The following is an 18,900-nucleotide window of genomic DNA, read 5'->3' on the forward strand; positions in this document are numbered from 1 at the left end:
AATATTTATTTGGGAATGACAGAGCATTGCAAAGGGAATATGTGGACCAATACTAATCTATGGGTGCATTCAAGAAGGTCAGACAAGTAGTTTTTATAGGGAAAAAAGGGAAGTTTTTTGGTGAGCTGCGTGGATTAAAAGATTCATTGGTCTGTTTTGCAAGGTGATTATAGTAGTGTTTTATACTTTCACTAGCAGTGATTTGAGAGTTCTGCATACTCCAAATCATCAATATTTGGTTGGTATTGTCAGTATTTTCAATTTGACCATTCCAGTGAGTGTGTAGAAAGTAGTGTCTCTTTGTGCTTTAATTATGGTATTTTCTTGATGACTAATAATGTTGACCACCTTTTCATGTGTTTAGTATGACCATTTATCTGCTTTTGTGAAGAATCCTTTCATATCTTTTGTCTACTATTTTTATTGAGTTACCTTATTTTTTTAATTAACAAGCATTTTTATTAACTTTTTTGAAAAATTGATTATGAGTTTAATATTATATTTTTAATATTATATTTTTACCTGGGCAACACATTTAGAGGTTCTTAGGAATAAGAATCAAAATAAAATAGTCATTAATGTAACTAGACTACATAGTTGTATCAAAAAAGAGAAAAAAAATCAGTGTTTTGTAACTAAGTCTGAGTTTAAATATATCACCTGCTTTAAATAATATTTAAATCCTAAAAGATGAAAGACATTTTGCAGGAGAAAACAGCCTCAAGAAGGAAACATTACAAAAGATATAATAATAATTACTTTGAATCAAATTTATGAATCAACTTCTTTCTCCAAACAAGATTCCATGTCTCTAAAGAACACAGGTTTCTAATTCCAGAAAGATAGTTGTCAAAACTTTAAATACTTCTCTAACAATTACATTCTCTATCTGGATCAAACTTTTACTGCCCAACATTTCTTGCCATTTTTTTTATTGTCAACAAAGCCTAGGTGCTGGACTTTGTGAACTATGACACAGCTAGACCTTTAAGTAATTATTATAACTAATATATCTAATAGTTATTTGCTAAGAGTAATAGAATGATATACATATACCCCTTATAAACTAAAATAGTACTTCTGCACACTTTTCTGTGCAAGAGTTTTATTAACCCAGAATACACTCAAGGAAAACCTTTTGACTTTCATTTCTAATCTATATAGGCCTATAATAACCAAATTTATTAAGTTATGACAGAACTGCATAACATTTCTTAAAATTTCCTTCTTGAGCTCTGTGAAACCTCAAAAAGCAATCTATTCACTAATGGTCTGTTAGACATAAATAATTAAATCATGTATTATGTATATTTAATACCAATAAAATATAATATATAATCAACATTGTATAATTAAAATTGTCAAGCTCTACTTGAAAGCCTTAAAAAATGACTCTGGAAGAATTAAGCTATTTTACTTAACATGTAATAGATAGTTGGCATAAAGCAAAGTTTATGTATTTAGTTTTCTCATATTCTATTGTATTTCCATAAACCATTAAGATATAACTTTAGGTATTTTTCCATCAGTAAGCCCAGATATAGATGATTTCTTTTTATAGGTAACTGAAGGTTTTAAGAGGGTTTAGACTGAAAATCAGGTACCATTTAGTCATAACATGATATAAAGACCTTTAATCAGGAAAAAGATTTTTGGCATTATTGCTTAAGTCTTATAAACATGTTGAATTTTAACCAAATTGATACCTCTCCAGTCTTGTTTCCTTTACTATTAAGTCATATTTTTTGGCAAATATATAGGTAACGATGTAATTTTAAAATTAAATTAACTGTGAATAAATTCTAATTTGTTGGTCAGTGCATATATTTTGCCCCTACTTTACCTAGTATATTCCTCCTGGAAAAAGTGACTGTCCCACATGAAAACAAAACAAAACAAAAAAACAACAACAACACACACACACACACACACACACACACACACACACACAAAACCGCAGAGCTTTATTTCTTCCTTGAAGATTTTCAGGTATTATAGGAACAAAAAAGTCCATTAAAAAAAACTGGTTAAAAATTTGACATTTTCATCTTGCTTTACTAATTACTGGATAACAGAAATATAAAAAAGTCCCTTATTATTTCTTTGTTTAATATAATAATAATACACTAAGAAATAAAGTAATTACACTCGAGCTATTTTCTGGCTTCTTCAAGTAAGGGACACAACTATGGTTCTACCAATGAGGAGATATGAATAATCAGTCTTATGGAACACAAAAAGATAAATTGACTTTGGCTTTTAAAAACAAAAACCTAATGTGACCCTGAAATGCCTGATTCAGCAACAAAAAGTTACAGCTGCAAGCCACCACTTCACTACACAGAATTCTGAAAGAGGCAACAGCCCTCCCTCAACCTCAATCTGTGATATCTTCTTTTTATTCTGTTTTTTTCTGCTTTTTGGTTGTAGACAGTTCAAGGCTTGCCAACTGCTTAGGTTCAGCTTTTCTCATCTCAATCTCAATCTCAAGCTTTTCTGATTTCAATCTTCGTTGCAGTCATAGTTACATAGCTCTGTTTTACATCAGTCACACCCTATACTTTGACATTTTGATGAAATTCCTTCTCTCCTTCAAATACAATGTGTACATTTAACGATGTACTATGAGCTTCTACTCCACTAAGTTCTGGAAGTGAATTTTTAGCATATACTGCAATGGTGACTTCACCCCCAGTCTGATGCATCGTGTCTACATGGAACAACTGTTTTCCCAACACCCTTTCTAGTCCACATGTGTTTCCCTGTTTTACATATAGCCTTCTTAGGCTAAGACTGCTTTAAAATCAGCGGTGTTCCTTCTACAACTGCTCCAGTATTTCATCCCCTCATGGAAAATATCATTCCTCCAGAATGATATACACAGACTTCTTCTAGACTCTGTAGACCTGATATGTCTTTGGACACCCTCCATTTTTACATGAGGTCCCAATCTTAATTTCATCACTGTCATCTTCTTTCTTATCTTCTTTCATTCCCAGACCATAATTTAAGTTTATCAAGTGCTTGTTTTAGGGATTTTTTAAGTTTAAGTTTATCAAGTGCTTGTTTTGCAGATTTTTTTAAATGATATATTTAAGTTTATCGAGTGCTTGTTTTGCAGATTTTTTTAATGACATATTTTAAACCAAATATGTCTTTGGTTCACTGAGCTTGGCCTTTTTATCACTTCTATTGGTTTAGGGGCTTGAATTATGGGCTCCTGAAATTTGAGTTTCAATTCAGATAGTTCTTTCTTTTCAGTAGTCTTGACTTCAGGCTTGACTGGCTCAGGTGGCTTCTCGCTATTATGTCTACCTTTTGTACAGCCCACGATGCTTAAGAAATCAGAAAAATCAGTTGTTCTTTTACAGCAAGTCCAACCCTTTAATGCATCATTAAAGACTGGAACACCTGGGTGATATGTGCAAGCATCACCTGAATTGTTTTCGGGGTCAAAGCGCTGGCCACAGCCCCTATTGTAACACAGCATGGCCCTCTTCTCCTCCCACCATTTCAGGCAAGGACCAAACACTAGGAACCGCCAGACAGTGCGACTAACTCTGCTGTAGCAAGCACTGACCTGATGCTTAGGGTGGCTGCAGGCTTCCTGAAACCACCGGTTCCCGGGTTGTCTTTTTTTGTTTGTTTGTTTTATGTATTTAATTATTATTATTATTATTTGGTTTTTTAACTCATCTGCATTTATTACTCTTTAAAGCAGAATGTTGACTTGGATACTAATATTTCCATTCAAGCCTTATTGAGTTACTTTTTGAATAGCTTTGTAACACACCTGTTGAACCACAATGCAAAGAAAAGACCACTGGTCTTTTAAATCAATGAAAGCAAGCTTGTATCCTGTACACAAGGAAAGCTGGCCACCAGCGATGGTCTCTCCCAAAACCGGGCTAGAGATTAGCCCAGCTCTCAGAGAAGGTTTATATAGCACAAAAAATTACAAAGGGGGGTATCTTGGGAACTTACAGCTAACAGGGTTTTGGCAATCATAACACAAGGGCAGAGAGCAGATTAATGATCCACATGCCATGATATTTCAAGGTAGGGAGTAAATTCAGATCCCAACATCAGAATTTATGAGGTGCTGCTGAGGTTTCAGAGAGGATTGTTATCTGGTCAAGTAGACCCAGGCATGGCTGAGTTCAGAGCACGGGGAGGAATTCCAAACAAGTTTAGAAATCTCAGTAATTTATAGTAAAACAGAAATGAACTTTTCATGACTTTGTGACGAGATGGCACCCAATTTTAAAATAGAATTAGGCTGGGTTCATCAACACCTAAGGGAGGATTAAGCTCTGTTTCTCTAAATACTCAAGCCATTTTAACAAATATTTTTCTTTTAAACATCAAGGTCTATCTTGGAACACTTCAGGGAAAAAAGATTGGGTCTGGTCTGCTAAGGGATACAACTTGGTAGCAAACACTTTATTTATTTTTTTATTTTTTTAAAGTCATATCTTTATTTTAACTTTTGTGTTTTAGAAAATTCTAAAATGTATAAATGTAGAGGGACAAGTAAAATACATTTTCTTTTTTTTTCCATGAAAGATTTTTTTAATGTTTATTTTTTAGTTTTAGGTGGACACAATATCTTTATTTTACTTTTATGTGGTGCTGAGGATCAAACCCAGTGCCTCATGCATGCTAGGCGAGTGCTCTACCACTGAGCCACAACCCCAGCCCCCATGAAAGATTTTTGAGGAGATGAGGAGGGGTGGAATCTTTCAGAGTGCAAAGTGATTTTAGAATATAAAAAATTTCTTTGGATTGAGGTCCTTAGAAGTTTGCACTGACTTGCACTCCTGAACTATAAAACATTAATATATGAGCTAAGGAATAGTTTTTCTTGGTAAATAAGCAATTAACAAATACCGTAAAACAAACAAAGAAATGAAAGACCTTATAACCAAATAAGGCCACATTCTGAGATATTGGGATTTTAGGATTTCACCATATGAATTTTGTTGACAAGAAAGGATACAACTGAACCTATAACAGATACTAAAAAACTAGAGTCCGAATTACTATTCTTACGGTATAACTGAATAAATGCATTCATGCTCTAAAAAATTACACTTGAATCCAGCATCCAAGTTAGTGTCCAGGCTTCAGCTTCAATGAGCTGCCTCTAGGGAATTTTATATTGAAAAAATTAATCAGGTTAAAACAGCACTCAAAGGGTGAGACAGATAGATCCATGCTTTGGACTGTAAAAAAAGATACCCTCAATTTAGATAGAGTTAAGTAATAGGATATTTATGATTTCACCTGACCAGAAACCCTGAGGTAGAGAAGCTTTAAGACTATTTAATTCAACATATAAAGGACCCTTTTCCCCCCATTGTTTCCCTCTCCTTAATAAAAACTCTCCTTATGATCATTTCTCTCCTTGTTTTTTTCCCCATTCCCCTCACAACCTCTTATATGTAATTTTATATAACATTGGGGGTCTCCTTCCATTTCCATGCAATTTCCCTTTTCTCTCCCTTTCCCTGCCACCTCATGTCTCTGTTTAATGTTAATCTTTTCCTCCTGCTCTTCCTCCCTGCTCTGTCCTTAGTTGCTCTCATTATATCAAAGAAGACATTTGGCATTTGTTTTTTAGGGATTGGCTAGCTTCACTAAGCATAATCTGCTCTAATGCCATCCATTTCCCTGCAAATTCCATGATTTGTCATTTTTTAGTGCTGTGTAGTACTCCATTGTGTATAAATGCCACATTTTTTTATCCATTCATCTATTGAAGGGCATCTGGGTTGGTTCCACAGTCTAGCTATTGTGAATTGTGCTGCTATGAACATCGATGTGGCAGTATCCCTGTAGTGCGCTCTTTTAAGGTCTTCAGGGAATAGTCCGAGAAGGGCAATAGCAGGGTCAAATGGTGGTTCCATTCCCAGCTTTCCCAGGAATCTCCATACTGCTTTCCAAATTGGCCACACCAATTTGCAGTCCCACCAGCAATGTACAAGTGTACCCTTTTCCCCACATCCTCGCCAGCACTTGTTGTTGTTTGACTTCATAATGGCTGCCAATCTTACTGGAGTGAGATGGTATCTTAGGGTGGTTTTGATTTGCATTTCTCTGACTGCTAGAGATGGTGAGCATTTTTTCATGTACTTGTTGATTGATTGTATGTCCTCCTCTGAGAAGCGTCTGTTCAGGTCTTTGGCTCATTTGTTGATTGGGTTATTTGTTTTCTTATTGTTTAATTTTTTGAGTTCTTTGTGTACTCTGGATATTAGGGCTCTATCTGAAGTGTGAGGAGTAAAAATTTGTTCCCATGATGTAGGCTCCCTGTTTACCTCTCTTATTGTTTCTCTTGCTGAGAAAAAACTTTTTAGTTTAAGTAAGTCCCATTTGTTGATTCTTGTTATTAACTCTTGTGCTATGGGTGTCCTATTAAGGAATTTGGAGCCCGACCCCACAATATGTAGATGGGAGCCAACCTTTTCTTCTATCAGACACATAGTCTCTGATTTGATATCAAGGTCCTTGATCCATTTTGAGTTAATTTTTGTGCATGGCGGGAGAAGGGGATTCAGTTTCATCTTGTTGCATATGGATTTCCAGTTTTCCCAGCACCATTTGTTGAAGGTGCTATCCTTCCTCCATTGCATGCTTTTAGCCCCTTTATCGAATATAAGATAGTTGTAATTTTGTGGATTGGTTTCTGTGTCCTCTATTCTATACCATTGGTCCACCCGCCTGTTTTGGTACCAGTACCATGCTGTTTTTGTTACTATTGCTCTGTAGTACAGTTTGAAATCTGGTATCGCTACACTTCCTGCTTAGAATTGCTTTTGCTATTCTGGGTCTTTTATTTTTCCATATGAATTTCATGATTGCTTTATCTATTTCTATAAGAAATGTCGTTGGGATTTTGATTGGCATTGCATTGAACCTATAGAGAACTTTTGGTAATATCGCCATTTTGATGATGTTAGTTCTGCCTATCCATGAACAGGGTATATTTTTCCATCTTCTAAGATCTTCTTCTATTTCTCTCTTTAGGGTTCTGTAGTTTTCATTGTATAAATCTTTCACCTCTTTTGTTAGGTTGATTCCCAAGTATTTTATTTTTTTTGAGGATATTGTGAATGGGGTGGTTTTCCTCATTTCCAGTTCAGAAGATTTGTCGCTGATATACAGGAATGCCTTTGATTTATGCGTGTTGATTTTATATCCTGCCACTTTGCTGAATTCATTTATTAGCTCTAGTAGTTTCTTTGTAGACCCTTTTGTGCGTCTATCGAGATGATCATATGGTTCTTATCTTTAAGTCTATTGATGTGGTGAATAACGTTTATTGATTTCAGTATATTGAACCAGCCTTGCATCCCAGGGATGAATCCTACTTGATCATGGTGCACGATCTTTTTGATATGTTTTTGTATACGATTTGCCAGAATTTTATTGAGGATTTTTGCATCTAAATTCATTAGGGATATTGGTCTGTAGTTTTCTTTCTTTGAGGTGTCTTTATCTGGTTTGGGGATCAGGGTGATATTGGCCTCATAGAAATTCATTCTATCTCCTGAAATAGATTGTGGAGTGTTGGTATTAGTTCTTCTTTAAAGTTCTTGTAAAACTCTGCTGTATATCCATCCGGTAGTGGGCTTTTCTTGGTTGGTAGTCTTTTGATGGCTTCTTCTATTTCCTCACTTGATATTGGTTTGCTTAGGTTGTTTATATCTTCCTGACTCAATCTGGGTAGTTTATATGTCTTAAGGAATTTATCGATGCCTTCACTATCTTCTATTTTATTAGAGTATAGGGTTTCAAAATAATTTCTAATTATCTTCTGTATTTCCGAATTGTCTGTTGTGATGTTGCCTTTTTCATCCCGTAAGCTAGTAATTTGGGTTCTCTCTCTTCTTCTCTTTGTTAGCGTGGCTAGAGGTCTATCAATCTTATTTATTTTTTCAAAGAACCAACTTTTAGTTTTGTCAATTTTTTGATTGTTTCTTTTGTTTCGATTTCATTGATTTCAGCTCTAATTTTAATTATTTCTTGCCTTCTACTGTATTTGCTGCTGATTTGTTCTTCTTTTTCTAAGGCTTCGAGGTGTAGTGCGAGGTCATTTATTTGTTGGCTTTTCCTTCTTTTAAGGAATGAACTCCATGAAATGAATTTTCCTCTTAGTACTGCTTTCATAGTGTCCCAGAGATTTCAATATGTTGTGTCTGAGTTTTTGTTTACCTCTAAGAATTTTAAAATTTCCTCTTTGATGTCTTCTGTAACCCTTTGTTCATTCAGTAGCATATTGTTTAATCTCCATGTGATGTAGGATTTTTCCTTTCTCATTTTATTATTGATTTCCAATTTCATTCCATTATGATCAGATAAAATGCATGGTAGTATCTCAACACCTTTGTAATTGCTAAGATTTTCCCTGTGACATAATATATGGTCTATTTTTGAGAAGGATCCATGTGCTGCTGAGAAGAAAGTGTATTCGCTTGATGTTGGGTGGTATACTCTGTATATATCAATTAAGTCTAAATTATTAATTGTATTGTTGAGCTCTATGGTTTCTTTATTCAACTTTTGTTTGGAAGATCTGTCCAGTGGTGAGAGAGGTGTGTTAAAATCTCCCATGATTATTGTGTTGTGGTCTATTAGACTCTTGAACTTGAGAAGAGTTTGTTTGATGAACGTAGCTGCACCATTGTTTGGGGCATATATATTAATGATCGTCAAGTCTTGTTGGTGTATGGTTCCCTTGAGCAGTATGTAATGTCCTTGTTTATCCCTTTTGATTAACTTTGGCTTGAAGTCTCTTTTATTTGATACAAGTATGGACAACCCTGATTGCTTCTGGGGTCCATATGAGTGATATGATTTTTCCCAACCTTTCACCTTCAGTCTGTGTATGTCTTTTCCTATCAGATGAGTCTCCTGTAGGCAGCATATTGTTGGGTCTTTTTTTAAAATCCATTCTACTAGCCTATGTCTTTTGATTGGTGCATTTAAGCCATTAACATTTAGGGTGACTATTGAGATATGGTTTGTATTTCCAGCCATATTTGGTTATGTTTGTTACTTAACATGTTTTTCCTCTATGCTTAGTTTTTCCTTTACTGTACTACCTCCTGCTGTTGGTTTTTATTGTTATTTTTCATTTCCTCTTCCTGTAATGTTTTGCTAAGGATGTTTTGAAGAGCTGGTTTTCTAGCTGCAAATTCTTTTAACTTTTGTTTGTCGTGGAAGATTTTTATTTCATCTTCAATCCTGAAGCTTAATTTCGCTGGATACATGACTCTTGGTTGGAACCCTTTTTCTTTCAGCATTTGAAATATGTTGTTCCAGGATCTTCTAGTTTTCAGAGTCTGTGTTGAAAGATCAGCAGTTATCCTGATTGGTTTACCCCTAAATGTAATCTGCTTCCTCTCTCTTGTGGCTTTTAAGATTCTCTCCTTATTCTGTATGTTGGGCATCTTCATTATTATGTGTCTTGGTGTGGATCTCTTATGATTTTGTACATTTGGTGTCCTGTAGGCTTCTAGTATTTGGATTTCTTTTTCATTCTTTAAGTCTGGGAAGTTTTCTAGTATTATTTCATTAAATAGATTGCTCATTCCATTGGTTTGGACCTCTATACTCTCTTGTATCCCAATAACTCTTAGGTTTGGTTTCTTGATGTTATCCCATAATTCTTGGATGTTCTGCTCATGATTTCTTAACATTCTCGCTGAGCTATGTTCTTTTCAAGTTGAAAAACTTTGTCTTCCTTGTCTGAAGTTCTATCTTCTAAGTGTTCTATTCTGCTGGTAATACTCTCATTTGAGTTTTTAATTTGGTTTATTGTTTCCTGCATTTCCAGGATTTCTGTTTTTTTTTTTTATATCCTCTATCTCCCTATAGAGTTGATCTTTTGCTTCTTGGATTTGTTTATGTAATTCATTGTCAAAGTGATTTTTCATTGTCTGAATTTGCTGTATAATGTCTTCCTTGAGACTCCAGATCATCTGAAGCATGTATATCCTGAACTCTTTGTCTGACATTCCATCAGCTGCAGATATTACCTCATCTAATGTTGAATTGACCTGTATTGTTTGTGGTCCTTTCTTTCCTTGTCTTTTCATACTTACTGCTCATGATTCTTTCTAGCTTTGTGAAACTGTTGTGCTAATGTTTTTCCCCTTATATATTTGTATTGTTCTTGTATACTCCAAAATCCCTCTTTTTCAGAGAAAGACAATGTTAACAGTTCCCAATATCAACAGTACATTATCTAAGCACAAGTTTTCATTATTAATACATTTATAGTTAGATTCTAAGACTATAGATATTGGTTTTAATTATTAAGAATATATTCATTAGTTTCATAAAAGGCGTACCATATCTGGTGGCATATAGAAAACTTAATTTCAGACGAAGGATGTTATACTTAGAGGGAAAGGATTGAGGGTATGAGGTTAAACTAACTTAGCACCTTTGGAGAACTCTAACCAATAGACTGGTAATTTATGGAAGACTATATAGACTCAACCACCTATCTGAATTTAGATAGTTACCCTATGTATAGATAGCAAAGGTTAGGAGATTGAAAGTGGGATAGAGAGAATACGAATGAAAAAAAAAGAAAAAAAATAACAAGGAAGAAAAGAGAAATAAGAGAAGGAAAAGGAAAGTAAGATAGAAATAAAGAAAAAAAATGGGGGGAAGGTGGGGTATATGCAACCCCTCTATATTATATTACTTTGGTAATTCGGTTGTTCATGCACAGTTCTTGGTTTCACATATGCTGAAGTTGTGGAAGAGAGAAAGAAAGAGAAAAAAAAAGTCTCTCAGAACGCTGTTTTCCTTGCTTCCAGTAGGTAGCGTTGTCTATTCCTAGCTTGAGCCTCTGTATTCAGGGTGGTGGGTATAGCCAGTGTGAAAGGAAATGAGCTTCCACCTGTATCTTCCCTGCTGTAGTCTTTGAGGTAGAAACCAGGTGCCTGTTCAGTTGTTGTTTTGCGTTGATAGCTACAACCCCCAAAAGCTTGTGGGAAATTTTGAGTTATCGCAGCTAAGGGTGGGGGAGTTGGAAACCAGCTAAGGATGGGGAAGTTGGAAACCGGGTACCCGGATCAGCCGCAGAACCGTGCTGGTAGCCACACCCCTTTTGATGGGTTTTAAGGGTTGATGGGCTTCCTCCTGGCTAGGACTCGTGGCGGGCCGGACTTCCTCCTCCGGTCTGGCTTGGCGAGCCGGACGTCTTCCTCCTCCGGTCTCGGTAGCAAACACTTTAGACCTCAGAGTTAACGATAGGTTACATGTCTTAGAACAAACATATCAACCTGTTAAAATAAACCAATGTGAAACTAGAAAAACCATCACTAGCTCTGCTATAGTGCCTAAAGTATCACAGTATCACTTAAAAGTTCAGAGAAATCTTATCTCCCCTTTAAGTAGATATCATCATGCCATACAGATTTTAATAAATGTTAACAAAAACAGAACAAAAAAAAAACTTTGAAAACATATCAGGAATGAAGGTAAAGTGGGGGACACACGTATGAGTGGTTCTTCAGAAGCTTAGTCTACTTCTTCCATGCGTGACGTGTTGTCGTCTCCTTCCAGGGGTGGCATCTCTTCGGTTTCAGCAGCCTGGTGTCATTGGCAGTGGGACCATCCTCATCAATACCTAGACCAAGTTTGATCATCCTGTAGCTCCTGACCCAAACTGCAGGCATGCTCTTATACATTTTGGCTGCCAGTGCTTTGTCAGATATGTGTTGCAAATATTTTTTGTAGTCATTGCTTGCCTTGTAATTTTCTTAATAGTATCTCAAAGCAGAAGTTTTTATTTTGATTTCTTCAGTATATCAATTTTATTTTTTTACCATTCATGCTTTTTGAGTCCAAAGACATCTTTGCCTATCCCAATATTGCAAAAACTTCCTTTTAAATGTCTGCTAGGCTTAAATTTTACATTTATTGATGATCAATTTCAAGTTAATTTTGGTGTGTGGTGTAAGGTAAGTGTTGAAGTTCTTTTTAAATGAATCACCAGTAGTATCAGCACTGCTTGTTGAAAAAGATCATCTGTGCTCCATTGAATTACTTTGGTACCTAAGTTAAAAAATCATCTGGCTACTGTTACATAGTGAGGAATTTTTTTGGCATTGGCAGGAAACAGTGGCCTTTAAGCAGAATTGATAGGTCTGTGGGTTTTGGGGGGGAAAGAGACATCTCTGGATCAAGGGGAGTTAGAAGCAATTTCCAGAAGGTGAGCCTGAGCTGGCTGCCAACTCACAGGCTCAGCAAGGGGCTGTTTTAAGGCTACAGCCATTTAGAGGCAGCTGTGATAAAGGATGGAAATAGAGATCCCATGTGTCTGGTCACTGTGAAGTCTTCCGAAAGGTGACAATCTTCCCAGGAGCTCCTGTGTGGTCACCCTGCTTCTCTCTCTTGGTCTGCCTATTTCTGCCCCTGCTGACTTACCTCCCCAGCTTAGCCTCAGGCATCAAAAAGGCTGCCCTGGCTGCTGCGACTGCAGGCCTCCAGTGAGGATTCATGAGAAAGAATCTGTTGACAAGCACCCCCTAAAATCCCATGGGGCACAGGCAGTGAGCATAGCAGATGATGAGTGGCACCCAGGACTAGGCCCACGTTGGTCATACTTTGGTGTCCTGATCCCAAGCCTAGACCCAGACCTCTGAGCATGTCATGCTCACCATCTACCCAGCCAGAATTGGTACTGGCTTCTCTCTTGGGCATTCCAAGTCCTTATTTCCTGGAGAAACTCTCAGTCGGGGAGAGGACCCAGGGATTCAGGACAGGACCCTGCAGATAGGAGGGGAAGTGCTAAGAGGAGGAAAAGAAGCTGGTTAGACATAGTAGGGGAAAAGAAAGGGGGGTCTGGCCTGGCAGCCGACCTGTCTCTGCTGTGCCTGTGTATCCAGCTATGAGCAGGAACATCTAGTCCTTGTATCTGGAAGGTGCCTCCAAAGCACTCCCAGGAGAGTGGCCATGCTCCCAGCGTCAGTCTACCTGCCCAGATTCCAGATCTAGAGTGGCCTCTCCCCACCTCTCAGGGCACTTGGTCAGCCCCACTCCTGACCCAAATCGTTCCTTCCTCTGCTTGCTTGTCCTTCCCTGCTTGGGAGTCTCAGTTTCCCAGGACGTGAGCCCAAGGCCAGGGGCCCAGTCTCTCCCCTACAAGGGAGCAGGGTTCTGTGGTCATCTGGCTGCCAGGTTCTGGGTGGTACTCATGAGGTCCTAGGGTTGTATAGTTTCCAAATGGTATACATTTGTTCTCATTCTCTCCCCTCTCAAACTGTCTGAATCCTGAGGCCTCCCCAGTCCCTACCTTCAGAAAGAAGGTCCCCAGGATTTTGAGAGCGGTGGTGACCTACACCTTAAAAAAAGTCCAATAGTCTCACAACAAAATGTTTAGAGTGAATATCTATGGTTTTCAATGTATCAGGGCTGTGCTGAGTACTTTACACATGTTGGCTTCTTTAATTCCAACAGGGAATCTATGAAATTAGTACTTTTACCATTTCTGTTGTACAAACAAGAGACTAAGCTAGTAAAGGCCAGTGGCTTATCCAAAATCATGCAGCTAAATAAGAGGGCCAGGATTAAACCTAGGTGACCTTGGACAAGCTTGACCTTGTCCATTGAATGTTGATCACCCTGCACACTGCCTCCAGGGACAGGCAGATGCCTGAATTCAACATCAAAATGGTTCTGAGATTCAGAGTACTGACAGGCATTGTAGCCTGCAGTCTGTTTGGTCCCCATTTCCTTTTGGGAGGCCCAGAAGCCACCAAAGGAGTCCAAGGCAACACTTTGGATTAATGGTGGAGCTGGGGGGTATGTGCCAGTACTTTCCAAGGATGGACCAGGGTGGGCTAGGGTAGTAGGTTTCCACACAAACTGAAGGACATGGAGACCAAATGCCAGAAAGCAGTTGTCAAGCCCTAAGGATGATGCTTTCTCCACTCTTGGGCTTTGTTCTTTAGGCAGCACGGAATTATTAAAGGTAAGAGATAACCAGACACCAGAAACAAGGATGCTGAGGGGGAAGTCCAAGTGCCCATCCTGGTGGCCTCAGCAGGGGGCCACATTGCAGGGACAGATGTCAACTTCTCACCTACTCAGCATCATAGTCTCATATGCACACTCACAGACACACAGGCTGTCTTTGGAGGAGACCATGAAAATGGCCTCTTGAGAGGCCTGGGTGTGAGGAAGCTGAGAGATGGTGGTTGTCTCCAGTTGGAGGTACTGGGGAGGCCTCATGAATACCACAAGTGCTGTTGAGTAGAGATGGAAAGGCCTTGTGTACACAGAGGGAAGGTGCTGGAAGGAAGCCCATAACTCATTGGCCTCCACAGAGGAATCTGGGGCAGGAGATGTGGTGGGTAGGAGCATTTCAGTAGAAGCCTGAAGGCCAGGTTGAAGAATTTATTCTGTAAAGATGGGGAGCCAAACCTCCACCCATCTCTTCCACACCAGTCCAATGACCACTGTCCCAACTCCGAGGGGCTCTCCCTGACCCCAAAGTTTATGCCAACACCTCTCCACATTCCAGGAGGTAAGGATTTCTGAGAAGTAGCCCAGGACACACCACCTTTGGACAGGTCACTGTGAGTTTCTTATGGCCCTCATTAGTGATGTGTGGCCTGTTGCTTCCTGTGCTCTGGGGCTCCCAAGTAGCTGGTCTTAGATTTGCTAGGAAGGAAAATGTCTCTCATTCTGCTCCAGTGCCCATTAGGGTCTCCATCCTGTAAATTCATTTCCAATTCCAGGTTGTTTGGTTACCAGTACTGTAATCAGGGAGCATTTACTATATGCCAGGACATTGGTACTTGCTGTCTTCTTACTTAATCGTCACACACATCTTTAGGAAAAGACTCACCACTCCTTTTTGAGGTGAATAAACTGAGGCTCTGAGAGCTTAAGCAGCTCAGCCTAGAACAGCCTCCTTTTACTGGTGTCCCAGTTTCCTGTGGGGATAGATAGTGTTGAATGCTGGTCCCCTATGTTAGTCAACTCCACCATTGTGATAAAATACCTGAGGTAAACAATTTATAGGTAAAGAAGATTTATTTTGGCTTATAGTTTCAGAGGTTTCAGCCCAGAGTTAGTTATCTCCACTGCTTTCGGGCCTATAGCAAGATGATGGGAGTGTAAACTGTCCATGGCAACCAAGAAATAGAGAGAGGGAAGATGAGGGGGTCAGAATCCCAATAACCCTTCAAGGTCACAGCCTCAATAGCCTAACTTCCCTCCACTAGATTCTACTCCTAAAGATTCCACCATTTTCCCTTACCCACGGTCTGGTGACCATAATTTTAACACATGAGCCTTTGGGGAACATTTATCCAAACTATAGCAATCCTCACCCAGCCTAGGGTGACTGCTGGGAGAAGGTATTCTGTGGTAGTCTCTTGGCAGACTCCCCTCTTTGCAGTCCTCTGCCTTCAGGTAGGGCCGAGCTGGGTAGTCACCGGCAGAGATGATGAGCACACCCACCCTGGTCTTTTTTCACCATAAAAACGTGCAGGGAAATGGGGCTGTCTTTGCTGCAACTTTCCTAACATTCCGTGCCCTGAATATGGGCATAGGAACTAGTGAGTCCAGATAGTTGGGGCTCCAGGCCAGCTAGTTCTTGCTGTGGAATGCCTGGTGAAGGGGCAGGTGTGTGCCAGTGGGAGGGTGAAAAGCCCGAGAGCAGCCAGCCAAGCCTAGGAGCTTGTCAGAGAGAGGCAGTGAGGGAAAAAACAGGTATCCCTCGTTTTTTTCCAACCTTCCATGATGGTGGTCTCTCCTATCCACAAAGGTGGTCCACTGGAAGGCTGGCTGCCCATCCCCAGGATCTCCCAGGCATTCATGTGAACTGTCTTCCTCTTTATCCAACTGATATTTTCTTTTCACCCCTTCTCTTGTCAGAAGCCCTTTGCATGCATGAGCTGTGGCTCCCAAGAAGTCTTCTGTGCCAGCCAGGAGATCCACCGGCTTTGTACAGGACAGAAACCCTGATGAACAGTGACTTAAGCAGAGAGGGGCTTGTTTTTCTTGTGTTGCCAAAGGCAGCTAAAGGGACTGAGCCAACCCCTGTGGTCCTTGAGTTTCTACTCCCCACTCCTTGACCTGTGCTTTAGTTATCTCCACTGCTTTCGGGCTCATGGCTGTCTGACATTTGCTGCACTTCAAGGTGTCATGTCCAAGTTCCAGGCAGGCAGAAGGACAGGATTGCCGCAGTCTTGGCTGGGTACAGAATCACGAGCCACCACAGCTTTGTAGATTCAAACAGCAATTCTTTATTCCCGAACTCACACCGGCCTCCACACACGTTCTGGGGCAATCCCAGTTCTGCTGCCACCCAATTCACCTACTCCACGAGGCTTTTCTTCCCAAAATGCTCTCTGAATCTCACGAGAACTCAATGGGAGCTCAGGCAGCAGGAACGCCCTAATTCCAGCAGCAATAATCCTCAACATCGAACTTCCCTAAAACCCAAGGTCTTAAACTGGGAACGCCCTTAACCCAAGGAGCGGGATACTTCCTCAAACTGCAGGACACACCCTAATCCTGGATCCTCCCTGGTCGTTGAGCAGGGTCACCTTTCTCAAACACACATGCAAGGTCAACAGCGAATTTAACATGGGGTACGCTGGCAAGGAAATTTCCTACTTCGTAATGGCCCTCAGCACAGGATGGCACATGGGTCACAGCCATGCTGTGTGGCCACATCTGTCTGGCGCTCTGGGATGATAAATGTTCTAATGAAACAGAACTGGGATGATGCTTTCAGTGAGTAGGAAGGGAGAATCAGCAGCCATGTCTGTCAATAACCCCTGGTGCACTGCCAGCAGAAAATTACTGAGCTCTGAAGGTGCCATGAATATTACTTTTCTATTGCTCTTATAACAAATCACCACAGATTTGGCAGCTTAAAACAACACACATTTATTATCTCACAGTTTCTGTGGGTCAGGAGTCCAGTGTGACATGGATGGGCCTTCTCTTTAAGGCCTTGCACGGCTGAAGTCAAGGTGTCTGAAGGTCAGCTAGAAAAAGAATTCACTTCCAAGTTCATTCAGTTGTCGGCAGATGTTAGTTCCTCACAGTTGTACGACTGGAGTCTCTGGCTCCCTTCATCTTCAAAGCCATTAACAGCACATGCAGTTCTCCTATTTTAAATCTCTCGGACTTCTCCTACCACCACATCTCTCTTACTCTAGCTAGAGAAAAATTCTCTGCTTTTAAGGGCTCATGTGATTAGAGTGGGCCCACCTAAATACTCCATGAAAATCTTCCTTTTTAAAGGTCCATAACCCTAAATACATCTGTGAGGTGCCTTTTGCCATGTAACGTAACATATTCACAGGTTCCAGGATGAGGACCTGGGCATCTTTGGGGGTCATTTGCCTATTGTCAAGGAAATTGATCAGGAAGTAGGCATATAGCAATGATCAAAAAGAGACTGTTCCCCACCGTCAAGGAATTTGCTGCCTAAACATGAAGCATTAACTCAAATAGAACTATGGAGTCAGTCTCAGGGGATAGGATAGGTGCTGTTCTCTGACTGAACCAGGGACTCTGGGGGCTTTCAAAAGGCACTAAGGCCACATCAAGATCTGCAGGATAAGCCAAAGTCCAATGAGGGGAAGGGTGGTCAAATTTCACCTCAGGACCAAGGCTTGAGCCAGAAGTATGCTTTCAAAGGACAGTGTGCCATGAGGGAAGGTCAGGGGAGGCTGGCAGGAACTAAGTCACACAGGGCAGTGACAGTACTATCTCTAGTATCCAAGGATACTATTTAAATCACTTGGTCCTCAGAACACTAGATGGACACTATTGTCATCCCTAAATTATAGATGGGGGAAACAGGCTCAGAGAGGTTAGCCAAGTGTCCAAGCTGGTAAGAGGTCGATCTGGGAACTGCAGCACCTGCTCAGATGCCCTTCTAGGAACAGCTGGGGAGGGTAAAATAGATGACAAATGGCTCAGAGGCTGTCCTGGTCAGGAAATAAACCCCTATGCTACGTTAAAAACCTGAAATGCACAGTGGCTCACCTACAGGGGCAGCTCGGTGCTTGCTGGTGAGGCTCTAGCTTGTCATTCACATCCACTATCACAGAGAATAGGTCAACCAGATGCTGGCTCTCCAATCTTCTGCTTGGAGTCACTCAGGTCACTGCTCACATTTCACACGGCAAAGCAAATCAAGAGGCTAAATCTTCTGTCTGGGGACTGGGAGAGACTCCTCCCTCCAGGAGAAAAAGTTTACCTCAGAGGTATCATTCTGTACTCTTTCTGCAGTGTCATAGCTATAAACCCATCCATTCATTCAACCGTACTTAGTCAAGGTCTCCTGAAGGCTAGGCACCTGTCAGGTGTTCTTTTGAGCTTACCACTAGTGGAAGAGTTATACAAAACCCACCAAGGGCTCTCTGACAGGATATCCCAGCGGAATCTGACTAGGGTGGGGCTTCTCTGAGGAGGTGAAGTTGCCTGGGAGCCCTGGGATTTGGGTTTTTTCCAGTTTAGGGGTGCACCCTGAGGCCTGGAGCTGAGCATCTTTGACTTATAGAGCTTGTGTGAATTTCACTTTCTGCTCCTTTTCTTTCACCTGGCGGCCTCCCAGCATCCTCACCCACCTTGAAGACCAGGGGTGCAGGGAAGATACCTGGATGGTGATTTGGAGGTGGCAACCCCCTCCCACACACAGCAATGGTGTGTGCTCCCTCCCTATCTCACACAAAACCGAAGTGCGGGACTGCACCCTTTGGGGACAGTGGTCCAGGAGACTCAGGACACACAAGAGCTCAGTGGGGGTGGGAGGAATAAGCTAGGCTTCATCTATTTGGCCGAGCCCCTGGAAGGCAAGGGACCATTTGTCCCGTCAACCGCCGCGTACCCACTCCTGGCACAGTG

General features: G+C 40.5%; 1 pseudogene across 1 annotated transcript; it reads right to left on the minus strand.

Annotated features, from left to right (window-relative positions):
* Positions 1–2,123: 2,123 nt before the first annotated feature.
* On the minus strand, positions 2,124–3,495 carry LOC308644786 (cysteine and histidine-rich domain-containing protein 1-like; annotated as a pseudogene). The gene is made up of 2 exons: positions 3,167–3,495; positions 2,124–3,075 (listed from the first exon to the last, which is right to left on the minus strand). The product of its transcript is annotated as a cysteine and histidine-rich domain-containing protein 1-like (transcript).
* Positions 3,496–18,900: the final 15,405 nt, after the last annotated feature.

Source organism: Spermophilus citellus (genome assembly GCF_964194105.1).
Source record: "Spermophilus citellus genome assembly, chromosome: 3".
Lineage (NCBI taxonomy): Eukaryota > Metazoa > Chordata > Mammalia > Rodentia > Sciuridae > Spermophilus > Spermophilus citellus.